Source organism: Polyodon spathula, chromosome 8, assembly GCF_017654505.1.
Source record: "Polyodon spathula isolate WHYD16114869_AA chromosome 8, ASM1765450v1, whole genome shotgun sequence".
NCBI classification, from domain to species: Eukaryota; Metazoa; Chordata; class Actinopteri; order Acipenseriformes; family Polyodontidae; genus Polyodon; species Polyodon spathula.
In genome coordinates, this window is record NC_054541.1 from 45,032,813 (window position 1) to 45,049,898 (window position 17,086).

General features: G+C 35.2%; 1 protein-coding gene across 1 annotated transcript in view; it reads left to right on the top strand.

Moving 5' to 3' along the window:
- LOC121320024 (potassium voltage-gated channel subfamily A member 2-like) overlaps positions 1–16,116 on the top strand; it is a 33,884-nt gene extending 17,768 nt beyond the window's left edge. Inside the window, exons 2-3 of the mRNA XM_041258136.1 lie at positions 6,488–6,601; positions 14,969–16,116. The gene's annotated coding sequence lies outside the window, so the exon portion shown is untranslated. The remainder of the gene's footprint in view (positions 1–6,487; positions 6,602–14,968) is intronic.
- Positions 16,117–17,086: the final 970 nt, after the last annotated feature.

A 17,086-nucleotide genomic window follows, 5' to 3' on the forward strand; every position in this document is an offset into this window, starting at 1 on the left:
GAATAATTGAACAATCCTGGAAAACAAGAGAATAACAGCAAGACAAACAGTTTCAGTGTAACACATAGAGACAGTTCTTTCAGCACAGCTATTCATTCGCAATCTTAGTACTTCCATATTAACACAAGAATCTCTACTGTACTCCCTTAGCCATTGTGGTGTTATACATTTCACCATCATGTTCAGCCCTTCACGGCATTCTCAATAAAGTTTAATCATGATTGTTCGTTTAAACTTACCTGCAGCGCAATTATTTATTATCCATAACTTCAAACACTTTAAGGCAAAACTACCCAAGTTACTAAAGTCATTGTGGCAACTAGTTTGGATTATGCCTTCGTCAGGGTTAACTGGGAGCTTTCCAAAAAGCCACTTTTGGAATTAGCTTCTGGGAAATTTAAATGTAGTCAGTTCCTGGTGCCTCTGGTGATAAATCCCCTTTGAGTATAGAAGAAGAGACTGGTTATAAGGAGCCTCTGGATGTTCTGCCTTGCTGTTTAAAGGGTACATTAAAAGACATGCACATGTCTGCTGCTGTTGGCTGCTTGCATGCAGCTATTGGGTTATTGTGCAGGTTTTCCATATTGTACAGTCTTCACATATCCCATTAACAATCTGGTGCACTGATGTACTGCTGCAGCATCATGCTCGTTCTTTGTGAAAATAGGTTTGTTTGATCCTTTAAGCTTTTGTGGTTTATTTGATTTGCATGTATAGTGACACAATAGTTAATCTCACATATACCTTTCTCTCTGTCATACTATTCTTTTTTTAAACGTTAAATATATATATAAAAAAAAAATTTTCATTTTATTATATATATATATAAATATAATATATATAATAGATATATATATATATATATATATATATATAGATATAGTATATATATATATATTTAATAAGTGGATGCAGTGCATCTATAGCTAAGTAATAATAACACAAAGTTAACATACTGTATGTGAACTTTATTGCATGGTGGAAGCAACAGCCTGTCCTATTCTATTTGCATGAGATTTTGTATCATGAAGAACAACTACATGGAACTTGTGTATGATATTTGATGTTTTCTATGGATAGCATGCAAAATGAACATGTGACGGAAGGAGGTATTAGTACACACCATTTAATCAAGAAAATAGAGATTAACCCTCTACTCCTCGTGGAAAGCACAACCTTAAACACGTTGTTTTTTTTTTTTTTTTTCTTGTCTAGCTATAAATTAAACATATATAGTATATAAATATACTACTTATATATATATATAATATATACTACTTATATATGGTATAACACACAGAGCAATGTCTATGTGTCAGCAGTAGAACCTATCATCATAAAACAATCCACATTCCTAATGCTCCTAGCTTAGATTCATTATTATTATTATTATTATATATTATTATTATTATTATTATTATTATATTATTATTATTATTATTATTAGTAGTAGTAGTAGTAGTAGTATGTGTCTCTTAAATCTAACCAGTGAAACCGTACAATGTTTTAAATGTCTGTTTGTTTCCTGAGCTATAAAAACATTACGATGCAATGTATAACCTTTGCTAGGGCATGCCCACATGTCTCATAGACTGATGCAGAGGCAAGCAGGTTTCAAGAGAAAGCTGGTCTCCCATTAGCTGAAAAGCTGAAACTAACTTCAAGGAATAGCAAACAAACACCTTTTAGAGTGATATACATATATTGAAGCGACTCATATTTGTAAAATATGTTCTTTGTGCAACAGGTCTCAGTTGCCCAGCTACTTACTGTGGTAACATTTGATTTAGTTTCTGAATAGCTGAAACCTAGCCCTGAGTGTTACTGGGCAGAGGTATTGAAAGAAGCTGCATGCCAATTATTTCTTAACATCAGCCTTGCCTGACCTGGTTACTGAACCAGAAAGGCACATCACATGATTCAGTGGCTCCATAGTAACAGCATAATGGCACAGATTCAAATGAAGCATTGGTTCTTTAAAACTCAGACTCACTCAGAACTTGCAAAAGCAACTCAGGTCAACTCTCTCTTGTGGGCATTCTTTCATTGAATGCATGCAAAGAAAAATTGTAGTTGCACCGCATCAAGTAACTTCCTGTGATCCATTAAAAAAAAAAAAAAATCAATCAGGAAATCAATAATGCAGTACTGGTGTCATGGTATGGTAGAGCATTTCATGAAGAAAGCCCCTTATGTAATCAAAAAAGAAAAAGCAACCTCATATACTCTTTATGACACTGGTTTTGTGCTGTAGCACCTTCCCTGCAGCTGGTAAACAATATGTGATCTGAATGTCGACCATCTACTGCCTATAAGGAACAAGCACTACAGTGATTCTGTGAATTTAGGCTGATTATGGCTATTAAGTATGCCTGTTGTATTATTATTTTATGCATTCTGCGGACTGTATGAATTCTAGTTCAGTAGCAATGCCACCCCTAAGATCTCTAATCACTGTGTTGGTGAAAATGAAAAAAATCATCTTGTAATTAATTACAGTTCCCTTCTAAGGTGAGCAATTGTATGGTAAAATCAATACAATCTCAGGATTTGTACTGTATTTTTATAGAAAAACATGAAATGATTGGACAGAAACCTCTATGCTGGCTGTGGGTCTGCAGCAGGTTATACTTTAATTTGATAGCTTGATGGACATGGCTGTGATTGTGACCTTTGTTTTGAATTTAGTGCTTTTTAGTTAATATCTTGTACATTTCAGTTATTATACGGTCTTCTCTTGTTTAACACTGGAATGAGGATTACAGGCTGGTTACTACAGCAAAGATTACAGGCTGGTTACTACAGCAAAGATTACAGGCTGGTTACTACAACAAAGATTACAGGCTGGTTACTACGGCAAAGATTACAGGCTGGTTATTACAGCAAAGATTACAGGCTGGTTACTACAGCAAAGATTACAGGCTGATTACTACAGCAAAATCACGTTTGTGGCCCAATAGCAAGTTTGTTTTGGGTTGTGATTATCCAACAGGAAGATGCAGGTGCTTTTCACCCCTCCCTTACCTCATCACTAACCCAGGCTGGCCGGAAGGTATATCCTGGCAGACAAGCTCTTTGACTCTGTTTTGAAGTGGTACAGTCGGGGGGATTACATTTATAACAGCCTTCTCTTATTATAATAGCAGAACAGTAAACAGACAAAGCTCTGTGAATTATTTAATCTCTCAAGATTAAAAGTGGTTTGGCTGTTTTAAAGATAAGAGAGAGTAACATTTCTGAAAGGGTGCTTAAAGCAACACCGCTTCACTGAATGTGTACAGGAAGCAAGTACATGTACTGTATGTACAGTAACTCCATTAGTTTTATAAAAATTTAAACATATTGTTGGCTGTTATTAACAGAACGATTTACTGATTGTTGATTTAATTTGGACTCTGCTCCATTTAAACTATAGATTCACTTGCTGTGATACAGATATTGGGCATCCCAATAGAAACATATAATTCCCTTTTTTCTGAATATATGACTTTAGTTAAGTCAAGCGGGATCCTAGAACCTGCTGCACAGAGAGCTATCCATAGTGTTGTTGGCTGCATGGGCTTCATTTTTATATATTGCAATCAGAATACATTTAGCAGAGTAACGTCCTTGTACTGAATTCAGTTTCATTACCATGCTATCACAGCTCACTGAATTAGGTTATGGAATACATGGTGTCACATATGGTATTTTGTAAGAGACAACCCTTGATCTGGCAGAGAGGTTTAGATACATTTTACACAGATGATACTGCACTAGTAAGTGCGAGGGTCCTTGGTTTTCTTGTTCGTATCTGAAGTGGTTTCAAGTGTGCAGTAATAACATCACATACTAGCATACGCCTCCACTACCTGATTAACAGAATTCTAAATGGCTGCCAAGCTAGAACCTGCTTACGATTGTAGCCATCGTAGTTGTTTAACGTAAACAAGGCCGTTTAAAACAAGATACTTGAAGATGGCTCATGCTGACCCTTTTTTCTAACTTGGCTCTTTTTATAGCAATGTGAAATGTGTTGGTCTGTAGCGAGCACACTAGCACACCCTAGGGACAAAGAAAACCTTCATAATTCAAATAGTCTTGAAGTACAGCCTTCAAATAGCCTTGAATTAGAGCTCAAGTTTTTCAAGACCGTAGCCAGCTATGAGGCACCTGAGGCATGTGCCTCGGTTAAAATCATACTAATAATTATTTATTCAAGCCTTTTTACACGTTGCTTTGCAACAAATAAAAATACATTTCATCCCTTTTTGCATTTAATATAAGTGGGATACTTGAAGGTTTATTTCAGACAGTGCATGATTGACATTGGTAGTTGAGTTGAGGGTTATGTCGAGTTCATTGGGCTGCGGTTTGCAAGGAGCCTCACAGCTGGCCAATCACATTAGTAGAAAATGCATATTCATGAGTATAAATCAGAACACAGCCAAACGCCAATCAAATCGAGTGGTCAGCCGAAAAGCTCGAGCTGCAACCCTCATTGGTTATGATGTGCTTACGCAACTAAACTCTCTCCATTTTGTCAATCTGCTTTAGCAAATTTTATTGCTGAATGTGATTTTATAATTAATATCACTCTTATGTATGCAAGCACTTGTCTTCTCGGTATTTAGATAATGACATCACTGTTAAAATGATTTGTTTGATAGATTAAGATTTAAAACTAAGTAATATTTCTTAATTTCTTTTAGAACATCAGGTACTCTAAATTAATAATCTCTTATTCAGAAAAAAAGACTGTTAACTATTTAAATAAACAGCATATTAATAACGTCCTCATATCTTTTTTTCTACGTTTGGAAAAGCTTTGGGGACTCATGCAAACCGTCCCTCCCGCACACACCCCCCCCCCCCCCCCCGGGGAGGGGGATGGCTACCGTGCCCGTCCACGGAGCCAGTTTTTCATGGCCGGCTGGCCCGGGACAAAAAGAAGTTTCTAATGGTACCATGTTATTCTAAAAATAATATTATAGACATGTTTATACACACACACACACACACACACACACACACACACACACACACACACATCGGCCATTCTATATATATATATATAGATAATATATATATATATATATATATTATATATATTATATATATAAACATCCCAGCAATACATTTTATTACATATTTTGAAATATTCTGAAAAAGAAAAAAAAAAATTCCTGTGAAATGTTAAAAAATAAGATATGTGTGAAAATATGTTCCATGATAATATATAGAAGAATATGAGCACTGAAGTGAAAGTGCCAGTGGTGTCACGTTAAATTGCGTCAGTCAGTGGTGGTCAGGATATTTCATGTCAACAACTTCTACAGTATCACTATGTGAGTCACACAAGTTTTCAAGAGAAAGACGGTTATATAATTTCGCTGTCAATTCACCAAAGACTGTTTGAAATATAAAGGTTGATGGTCATGGGCTTACAGCTATGTTTTCTGTATTTCTAAGGGGTCAACGGTAACCTTTAACCTTTTTGTTATGTCCCCTAGTGTGCCACTCAAAATTTGCAACTACATATATATCATGTTACAGAGAAAAAAAAAAATACAGGCGATATTTTAAACCTTATTGTAGCTTCTAGTGTTTTCTTTGTGTTATATTACTGTATATAACAATGTCTGGTGGGTTAAAAAGAGAATCAAGAACTGGACTGTATGGGCTGAAATCCCTTTGTCTTGGGCAAGTAACATGAAAACCTGTGACATTTATCTATGTCTAAATTTGTGAAAGAAAAAAAGTTTAAAAAAAACTAAATATAGACTAACAACTAACTGTATTGACACACATACTAATCCCTAAATAAGCATTCTAATGACATGTTACAATGTTTGTATAAATAAATAAATAAATATACAATTAGATTTTCTTTTCACAAACGAAAATGGCTCAATCTCTCCCAAGTCTACCAAGTATCAGGATAGGATGTTTAATCTTCTGGAAGGAAAAGAAAAATGTGATTCTGATACTGGAAAAATCTTCCCTTATCACACTATATATATTGTAGTTAAACAGGCTGTAATTCTACTCCCAGCACCTGCATGTGGAGGAGGCCTCATACTGTTATTAACTTTAGAGTCATCAGAAAAGGACCCCTGTGGATATTGAATCCCCAACAACCCGCAAACACCAGCACAATGCAATCTGACCAAGCATATTCAATCCTGTTTATAAAACTGAACCAACAGCGTGGGAGACACAATGTAATATAAGTACTGGAAGTACTTGTCAATATTTAACAAGGTGCACCAGTTGCATATTTACAATATTGAATTACAAAACTGACAGGGGTTTCCGAATGGCTTGTTTCAAGATGAGAGACACGTAGGCTTCAGGCCCAGCTACCCACCACTAGAGTTTGTTGTGCGAATGCTGTATGATGTACATCATGTTTTTAAACTGGGCTTCTGAACAATACTGTCAGAAAATCATAAATCTGTGGTGTCGCACAATGGGTATTTATGACTCTCCCACTGTGTTTTATTAGAATTCTGTGTCTTGAAAATCCAACACTGAAGCCAGAGAATCACCCATCGGTGAGCAAGACAACATAAACACAACAAAGAACACTTTGATAGGACATCCCCAGTATGTAAACAAGGTAGGAGAATCACAGTACTGTCAGATTAACATTTTGTATGTTTTGCGATTAAAGACCTATTCATTTTAACGAAAGTTATTCCATATATTTTATAAATATATAAAAACATTGTTAAAATGTGCATCTAGGGGTTGTGTGACTTACTGTAGTCATTAATCTTTCGAGCTCTGCTCTCATTGTTTAGTGTTAGCTCTTACCTTCTTGTTGCTGTAATCTATATTTAATACACCCCTGAACCGTGCTTCATAAATAGCCTGACCGCTTATTCAATTGACATGAATTTTTTTAATTAGCACAAGATGGAGTAATTTCTTGCTAAAATAAGGTTTCAGTTTCTCCAACTCATGTACAGTACCGTACACTGTCTGTAATTATGTATTTTAACAATCTCTTTTAATTTTTAATAATAAGGTAAGTATCATTCTTAGTTGGTTTTTAAACAATTGTATAAAGATGAATATTCAAAACTTTCAGCAACTCTCTGCATGGTTTTTGGTATCACTGTATTTTTTTTTAAACTGACGTTTAGGACACACCAGCCCAACCGTATTGTTTAATATGGTTTATAGAAATAACCCTTTCAGTCCTCAAATTGAATACCACCGGTCGTTCAAAAAGATTACCTGATGGAGTGAAATGATAAGCTCTATATCCTACTCCAGTGACCTACATACAGTAGCAGCAGTGTTAAAATGAACCAGGCCAGTATCATCTGCACTGCTGTCGAAGAGACAGAGCGAATACTGCACAGCAGCAGCAGTGTAGAGTGCTGGTGCCCTCTGCTGGATATTTACATTAAAAACCCATGAAATATCTGTCCAAAAACATTTCACATGTACAGTGCAACAACAACCATGTTAGAGTAAAGGGACCAGTCAAGTTAGATACAAAAACAGGTCATGCCTTTAATTGTTTAATTTAGACATTTAATATAAAAATGGCAAAATTAAACAAGGCACAAGTGGCAGATTTGCCACATTTTTATTGCAGAAGGAACCAGAGGCTACATAAATAAAAGGAACTATGTTCATTTACAATCTGTTTTTTCTTACTACCATGATTCCTAATAAACTGTGAAAACCTTCAATATCACTTCAAATGGTTGGAGGAGAAATTCTAATAATAAACAAAGCTGACTATATGAGTAATTTGGCAAATTAACCGTTTCTGGCTAATAAAATACAATGAAAATACTGTGTTGCAGCATATATATATATATATATATATATATATATATATATATATATATATATATATATATATATAGATAGATAGATAGATAGTCTCTACGGCAATCCAAAAGTTCTGAATTCTTTCAGCCAAACTTTCAGTTTTGATTGCTTACCAAAAGAGTATCAGTGTGAACCTGATGAAGACACGTTAGTGTCGAAACACATTGTTTGTTTGTTTTACAGCCATGTTTTTAAAGAAATTAAGAGATTTTTTGTTAAAGATTACAAATAAGCAGGAGTTAAGTGTTTAATCCTTTTGAAGCAAAATGACGAGAGTGTGACCATAACTGTCCCTATGGAAACTCTTTTGGTAAGCCATCAAAACTGAAAGTTTGGCTGAAAGAATTCTGAGCTTTTGCCATAGAGACTCTACATTACTGTCCTTTGCTATTTTATACATAATGTACATATAAATAATATATTGTAAATGTGGCTTTTAAAGTGTAATTCTTGCCAATATTAAATTAAATTGAATTACAAATGTTGTCCAATGTTCTTATTCCTTCTTTTTTTATTGGAGCAGGATATTGTAAGTAATGTTCATGAGTAGTTATGGTATGTTATTTAAACAAATACAATATGATCCAAGCATCAACCCCAGGGACTATTCTTGTGTCTAATGCCATTGCATATACTGGGGTGGCTTACAGTGATCTATCTTAACACTGAAGAAGACGCAATCATTCAGAACTGTGAGAGTCATGCAATTCTTTGTGTGACCACTGGCACCAGTACCATCTGCTGTTACAGGACAGGATTAGCTTCTTGGAAAATAACAGATCTGATACCTCAACTGCATTACAGTATATGCCTTAGGCACTGCTTTTATATTGCGGAGCTTCAATACCAAGTTTTATAAATGAATGTATACATTGAATACATAGAGAATGTATTGCCTCCTCTTCAAATGTATGCAAAGGATTTTTATGAACAAGCCATGTTTGGGGATTTGAAATGTTATGAATATTTATTTTTCCATTTGTAACACTAGAAGCCAGTGGTTTCAAGGGGACTACTAGTTAGTGAGTCATCATTTCATTTTTGTGGACTGTATCCGGTCCAGATTTCGATTAAAGGGCTAATGTCTGTCCTTGGCTGGGCAGGTGTTTCCACTTGAATAGCATTGTGATCGAGCCTGGGATTAGAGGGGAGTCACCAGGTTTCAGTGTTAGGTGAGTTGTCATGGACATGGAGAATCACATATTAAGAGTGCTAATTGGGAAGTGAAACTGAACCCCTGGTGAGTCAGGAGACACTGGAGACCCAAAGTAAGTGTATATCCGGGGGGGAGGGGGGGTCGAGCACTAGAGCACTGCATCGCTTATCCAGTCCTGTAATGGAGCTCACTGTCTGTCCTGTCTACATTGGAACAATAAACAAACAACAACTTTTAATTAATTACTGGAGATGTTAAGGAGAGGGGAGAGGGTGCGTGTTTGTGTCTGCATATTTATGCATGTGTAAGTGTGTGTGTGTGTGTGCGTGTGTGTGTGTCTGCATGTCTCAGCATATGTGTGTTGGTGTGTGTGTGTGTGCATATCTCTGCATGTGTGTGTTGGGGTGTGTGTGTGTATGTGTGTCTGCATATCTTTACATGTGTGTGTTGGTGTGTGTGTGTGTGTGTGTGTGCGTGTGCGTGAGTATGTGTCTGCATATCTCTGCATGTGTGTGGTGGTTTGTGTATGTGCATGTGTGTGTGTCTGCATATCTCTGTATGTGTGTGATGGTATGTGTGTGTGCGTGTATGCATATCTCTGCATGTGTGTGTTGGTGTGTGTGTGCGTGTGCGTGCATGTGTTCAAGGGGGCATGGCCCCACTAAATGAGTGCTGAAAAACATACAGTGCACGGACATCGCCAACAAGAGCAAGAGTTATTTTGTGTATGGTGATGTGTTTTAGGATATTATAGAAGATTAAAAACATCTATTGGGGTATATATTTGGTAATTGAAATACTGGAATGTTGTTAATGAACATATGGATTTGACATTAATTTGTGTAATAATTTGGTCAAATTAGACAATAGAACGTATAATTAGCTTGTCTATTTATGTATTTTTTAATTAAAGTGGTTATAGCTAATTAAATAATCCCCTGAGTGGCTGTGCTGTTCTATTTATAATTGTACTTCTTATATACTTCTGAGAATTGTATATATATATATATATAGCTATAATGTGAACTTCTTTCATGAACTGCTCACACGAGACTTGCAAAATGAATGGAAATGCTTGACATTTTTGTGTTTTCGAATTATTTCATTATCTGTAGTACAACCCCTTTAACAATAATATCTAACTTACCACTACTTTTGTAGTTTGTACTAAATGTAGTATCAATAAGTATGTTTTTAGTACCATGCTGGTATTGGTCTGTTGGAAAATCTTTAGAAGACCAAGATGGTCTTAGGAACCACTATGCAGAGCAATGAAACTTGGAAGACTGGGTTTCAAAGTGCTGTCAAATGCAGTCCTTTATCAGTCATATCTGACTATAAATAAAAATCCTAATTTGTTAATTTTGCTTTATTTAGTAAATAATCCTTTAGAGTCTTAGTGAACTCTCTTGACTTTTATTAGATTCTCACAGTTTACTGTTTGATTGTTTTGATCATTCATCCTGGATCATTCATCTTCAGGGGAAGGTTACTGAAGTCACTCCCCACCGCTTGTACTGTATATTTGTGAAGAATTTCTTCTGGGTGTTATATTGAAGCATCTTTGTGTGCAACTAAAAAAACCTCTGAACTTGCTTTGCTTTTTTCTGTTTCAGTAAAAGTAGATTATTTAGTGTTTTTTTTTTTTTTATTTAAGACACAAGTGTGTGCAATATGGTGTTCAGAAAATTTACGTTAAGGTGCTCTTTTAGGTGAGTGAAATGGCTAGGTTAGACCCAAGGCACATGACCGAGTTTAAAAAAAATAAATAATTTGCAACCATAAGCAGCATCAGTTACACTTCAGTACCAGTGACACCACTCTATTCTGAGAAACAGAGGGTTAGAAAGCTGACTGTATCAATATTGGATTCTGCCTTTCACCTGCTAGACTGCATTCAATACTTATGTGAGCAGAGTATCACCTTTCCAATGAGTTTTGTAACAACAGCATTGTCTCATGAAAAGGACTTGGAACTAAGGGGCCCTGTCTTTTGTTATCAAACTCTGTCCTAGAAATCTCCAGGCTTAATCTTTTATAGGCCATCATGAACTTCAGCACACTTTACAGGTGGCCAGGCAGACAAAAGGGAGAGACTGGATCCATTATTACACTGTGTAGTCAGAGTCAAAAATTAAGCTAAATCAAGAAGTGATATGCAGATGAACCCATATGTGAACAAAATTGATGGAAGTGACATGTTCACTCTGTTTCATTTCAATCCTAAACAGAAAGGTTTGAAAGTACAGAAGCATACAATCTTAATACCAGTGTACAGTAGTCTCTGTGTATAGGAACCGCCTAAGAGAAGACTTTGGCTTAAGAAACTCAGTTGTGGTGAAATGGAATTGTCCCATTGTAAACACGCCACCTAAAAGAGCATGAACTTCACACAGAACAGCGATTTGTTGCTAAATGATTCAAACTGATACAGTATTGTTTTGTAACCTGATAACTCATCATTATCAAACTCAAATTCAAATGGTTTTTGCAATCTTTTCAAAACAAATTTGTCATTGTGAGAGTAAGCTAGAGTTTGTACTTCATTTTTTTTAACGTATGTAGGGTGGTAGCATGACATTATAATGTATTAACAGCAACAGAAAACAACAAGTTCAGAATGGGGTTATTTGTAATGTAATTGATGTTCTTCTGGGGTTAGAATGGTTCGGTAAATTCAACTTAGTGCTATTCTGTGTTTTAACAACTCATTTGTGCTTTGTGCTGGAATGGGCAGTCAGTGTTTTCTCTGGATGACTCACTCTTGACTGCTGCCCTGCATGAACCCAGCAGGCCTCAGAGGATTTTTCATTTCCTCGCACTCTCGCTGTATAAATCGAGATGAGTTCTTATCAGTTGTGCCATTGGCTGAAGGACCCCTTGTGGTTTTCGTTCAAGCTTGTCAAATAATGACCTGAGGGGTCTCTATCTTTAGTCAGACAAGACAAAGAGAGCCAAGGATAAGGCATGCCTTTGGTTTAGGGTGGATATGGGTTACTTGGGCCTTGTTAAAGTGATTGTAGCAAACTAAAAATAATTTCATAAATATTACATTTCGTTATATACCGGTCTCAAATGTCAAATTTGTTATAGTCAAAAAACATGATATATGGTACTACACTTGGTTAAAGAAATCTCTGTTCACTGAACTTGCTATTTCATTTCACCTGTAGGGCAAAATTGTCTTCACCACTTCAATGGCTTTTTTCCTGTAATGAACCCACCAGCAGCTCCCCTATTGACATACATGCTTTCAGTCAGTAGCATGCTTTGACCCAGACGACACTGAGAACTTTCTTTCATTTAAAGTAGTACCAGGTACCATGTTTTAAAATGAATATGTTTGCTGTAACACATGTTGATTTCCAAACTGATTACCAGTAGTATGTAGACATGAAAGTGCAAGGTAAGAATTATGGAATTATTTTGTTAGCTACAATTATTCTAAGACAGAAACTGCAGGATGAATTTTACTGCGCTTGTTTAAGGGGTGGTTCAAAGAGATGATTAAATGCATTTAATTTGTACATTTACTGTGTTCTCTTCATTGTAGGTGATGCAACATTGCTGTTGTCCATCATAAGTGAATTGTGAATCTGAATTAGGTAACAAGGAGTGATTGCTAGGGAGTAAAATGGTGTTGTGTATGTGAAAACTACAACTTTGACAAGTTGGCTTATGTGATCAGTAACACAACTTTAAATAATGTAACTCATGAGTTGAAGCTTTATGAAAAGGACCTTAAACACTGCTGAACTGGGATGGATTTTTTAAACATATCCAAGCATAAGCTGAGTTGAAATAAATGACAAATGTCACAACGGTCTTGCAGCAAGAAAGAGCCTGTAGCATTCGCAAAACCTTACATAATTACCAAAAGGTAAATTAGACAGAACTCATGAACAAATAACTTTACATATAGCCAGAGGACTTTCTGCTGTGAAGTCAAAGTTAAAACTCAACATTTTATAATAGCTGCAATGTTACTTAAAAGGCTTAGCAGCACCAAGGTGCCTGTTACCACTGCAGAAGGACATACTTCACATCAAGAATGAAACAAGCAAATAACATGCTGAAGTGCTAGGATAGGTCAATGAAATAAAAGTGCTTATAGAGATCCTAGGATTTAATTTAATTTGAGCTAAAGATCATTAAAGATCAAAGCAAAGATCAGTGTGTTTACTTGAGAATGGCCCAGGACTGACAAGCAGGGTGTACACAGGTTAGGAGTGAGATGAGCTTGCAGATCACTAATGGGAAGAGTGCAATACCTGTGCATTGTCTATAAAGGACCTTGAAGTCAATTTCTCAAATGTGGTTTTTAATGACTTAGTTTCTAGGACTTCATTGTCTGGTACGAGAAAGTGACTGCTATCTTTTATATGCAAAATGAATCTGAGGTCAGACTTAGTCAAACTTTCCTCAATCAGGCAGGGAAGTACTGACAACAACCTCTTTATGAAAAAAAAAGCCCCAAACAAACTGTACTTAAATATCCCCGAGATTTTTGCCTAATCAATGGCAAAACACTTCGTCTGGCCACTTGGGAGATGAAGGGCTAAAGAATCAAACTGCTTAGCTCTCTGGTACAGTCAATACTATGTGTCACTGCAGATTAACTGGTTCAACCAATACCTGTACCTCCGGAAAAACGAATTTCCAATAATGTGAATGATTTAGATCTGGAGACGCAACGCTCCCCTACTTTTACAGGTTGAACAGTGTCAGGCAAGTGAGGCCATGACTCCAAAAGCAAAAATACAGTGTACTACAGGGGTTGGAAAAAAAATAAATCGACACATACCATGCGTTCCACACACAGTGTTGAGGGCAGAGAAGTTGGATATTAATGCACCCCATCTTATTTACAATAAGAACCTAGGGGACATGAAATGTGAAAGATTCTTGCACATTAGCAGGTTTCATGAATACATTTCTCTTGAAAGAGATTACAGTATTTTGGGCAGTATAAAAAAAATATATATACCGTGAAAAAACAGATGCAATAGACTAAAAGTAACTTGTGCCATTAACCTAATATTTTTTAATCAATTTAATCCTCAACTCAAAAGAACTAATTGTTTTCATAAACAATTTATTATAATGAGTGACCAATTTTCTACTTTAATAAAATCGGTAACATTTGTGTATTAAGAAATGGTAACCAGTTTTTTATAGTGTAATACATTTTCAGTGACACAAAGTTTTAAGGGATGAAACTCACATTTTTAAAGCAATGGACAGATTTCCTACGGACGCACACCACACTACTAATACCGTATAGTATCAATTATTTTAAAAGTACCTGGGAAAAGTGGCATCTTATTTGCAAGCAAGCATTAGATGAGTTAAGTTGTCTTTGTTATTTGTCTGTTAGTTGGTCATAAAATGGGTACACGAAAATACTGGAGGCATGATAACGGGCACCTGAGCGTCTTTATCCCAGAAATCACTGCAAAAGGGTCTTATTTCAAGCCCTATACGCTATGCAGCGGCACACTGTGACATTGCTTTCTTTAGCAAGGCCCACTGGTTCAGAATAATTACCTCAAGGTGGCAGTCACACTTGGTATACAACATGGCTTTTCTCTGGACAATTAAACATTGTATCTGTGTTGGTTAAAAGAACAATGCTGACAACTAGCGCACTCAGAAAGAGTCACAAACACAAAGTGTAAATAATTGAAAACTAAAATGTGAAAGCTAACTAAATGATAGCAAATATATATATATATATATATATATATATATATATATATATATATATATATATATATATATATATATATATATATATATATTTTTTTTTTTTTTTTTTTTGGCTAAGTCTTAGATGACTGTATCTTGTATTAAAGACAACCATGTTTCCTTGCATGATTTGTTATTCCAGATCCTTGCTGATCTAACAGACTAGTTCTCACCTACACACTGTTCTCTGTGGATGTGTCTTTTAGTTAAAACTTTTATCTTCTTTTTCAGAATTTGTGCCTAAAGAAGACTTGGTTCATCTAGCAAATGTCAAGAATTTCCTTCGTCAAAAGAAAGAATCGCAGCTCTTTTTATGTAAAACTGTTAGTTTATGTTTATGTAAACCTCAAGCCTACCTACTTCAGAACATGAAGTGAACATTAACTAAAAGTGGAAATCCCTTATAAATTCATGCCGGTTAATCCTGTTGACATTTTGAAATCATTGATTTCAATGTGCTGGAGACGGATAAAAACACTGTATTGGATGACCGGTGTTTACCTGGTTAGTGTGCTTCTGTTAGAAAAGACAAGTGCCTCAGCCAATGATCGAGCCTTGCTAGCAAAGACAGACAGCAAACAAGGCAAAGAGGAACCGATGAGAAACCTTGTTTGCATTGCCAAGCCAATTGATGAAAGAAAAAGAAGGGCTTGTGACAATATCTGAAATTCTAGGAAGACGGGCACTTTCAGAACTAAAAAGTAAATAGAAACCCTAAAGAAGATAAGTAATAATTTCATGGCTATTGAACACAGAGCAAACCAACAGGGGCAACAACAGAAACTAGAGGTAGGCATTAACAATACAAGACTTACTGTACAAAGGACTTTCACCTCAAAATACACAGAGAGTACACTGTGCTACTGCCTGTTGGTAATTACAATGTACATTGTGTAATAGTGGGCAATTCTCAAACTGACCTCTTAGTTGTAGAGAGTTGACAAAAGGTGAGAACATATGTGACTCCTTTTTGCTTATTACAGTATATTTTAGGTAGCCTAATTCATTAATAATGTACCACAGATACAAAAAAAACAAAACAAAAAAACAAACAAAGACCACCTCTAAACCAAACATATAATTAAACGTATCTGGCTCTTTTTTGTTAAAATTGAATGATAATGTTTTAGCTTTTACAATTTTAAATGTAATGAACATTTAGTACCAATGGTATGACCTATGGAGGATAGTCTAAGAATCTCATTATTTGTGTCTATCTGCCAGAAGCTGTTGCTCTGTGCTCAATGGTTTTACTATCACAGCATCACAAATGGGCATACTGCCTTATAACCATCAGTTACTTAGGGTTTACTATTTATTGCTTTCTAAACAAAAGTAAATGCAACATATTTTTGTTGTCCTTACGAATGCACATTGTATCACAATACAATCCTAATACAGATTTAATAAATACAATGTGGCAGCAAAATCTACTATCTATAGAGTCAAAATAACTCATTTTATGATCAGTTGTGCATTATTGCATCTAATCTGTAAACTGACCATTCAGTATTTTATTTATTTATTTATTGTATAGCATAAAATATGGAATAGAATAGAATCTCTTTCAATGTTACAAATATTTTGTGAGTACAGTAAATAATTCAGTATGTTTGTTTTAATAAACAAAAGTGTAATGGAGGTTTAATACAGGTCCTAATACATCACAAGAGCTTTTAGAGTTACGTTGTCATGTTCAGTTTTTTTTTTTTTTTTTTGTTTTTTTTTCTACAGTATGATTGGTTGATGTCTGTTTTATCCAGTCTTGTAGCCTTTACACATTACTCTTTCTGGAAGCAGTCCAGTTTGTTTACATTCCTCAAAGGACATTTCAGCTGAAGGTAGATATCATGAAACAGGGACAGAGCCACGCTCCTGATTCTACCTTCAGCAGTAAGAGGTTGTATTACAGCATCTCAGGAAGTTAAAGCAAACATTTTGAAAAATTGGTTGCCTTTTTTCCAAAATGTGTTTTATGCTGATGCTGTATATTGCAGAGGAAACACAAGCCTTGTTGATTTTCAATAAGAAATAATATTATATAATATATATATATATATATATATATATATATATATATATATATATATATATATATATATATATATATATATATATCTATATATATATATATATATATATATAGCACAATACCTTTAAAAGTCAGGAAATATTTAATACATTTGAAATTACATAAAAGTCAGTTTAATACATTTGAAATTACAGTACCACAACCTACCAAGGTTATTCATACTGGGAAAACTACTGTATTTGTAATGTAAATTCAGGTCCATCAGTCTCTATTGCTTTAAAGCAATGCAATGCTGCTATTTAACTGTTTTGGGGTTT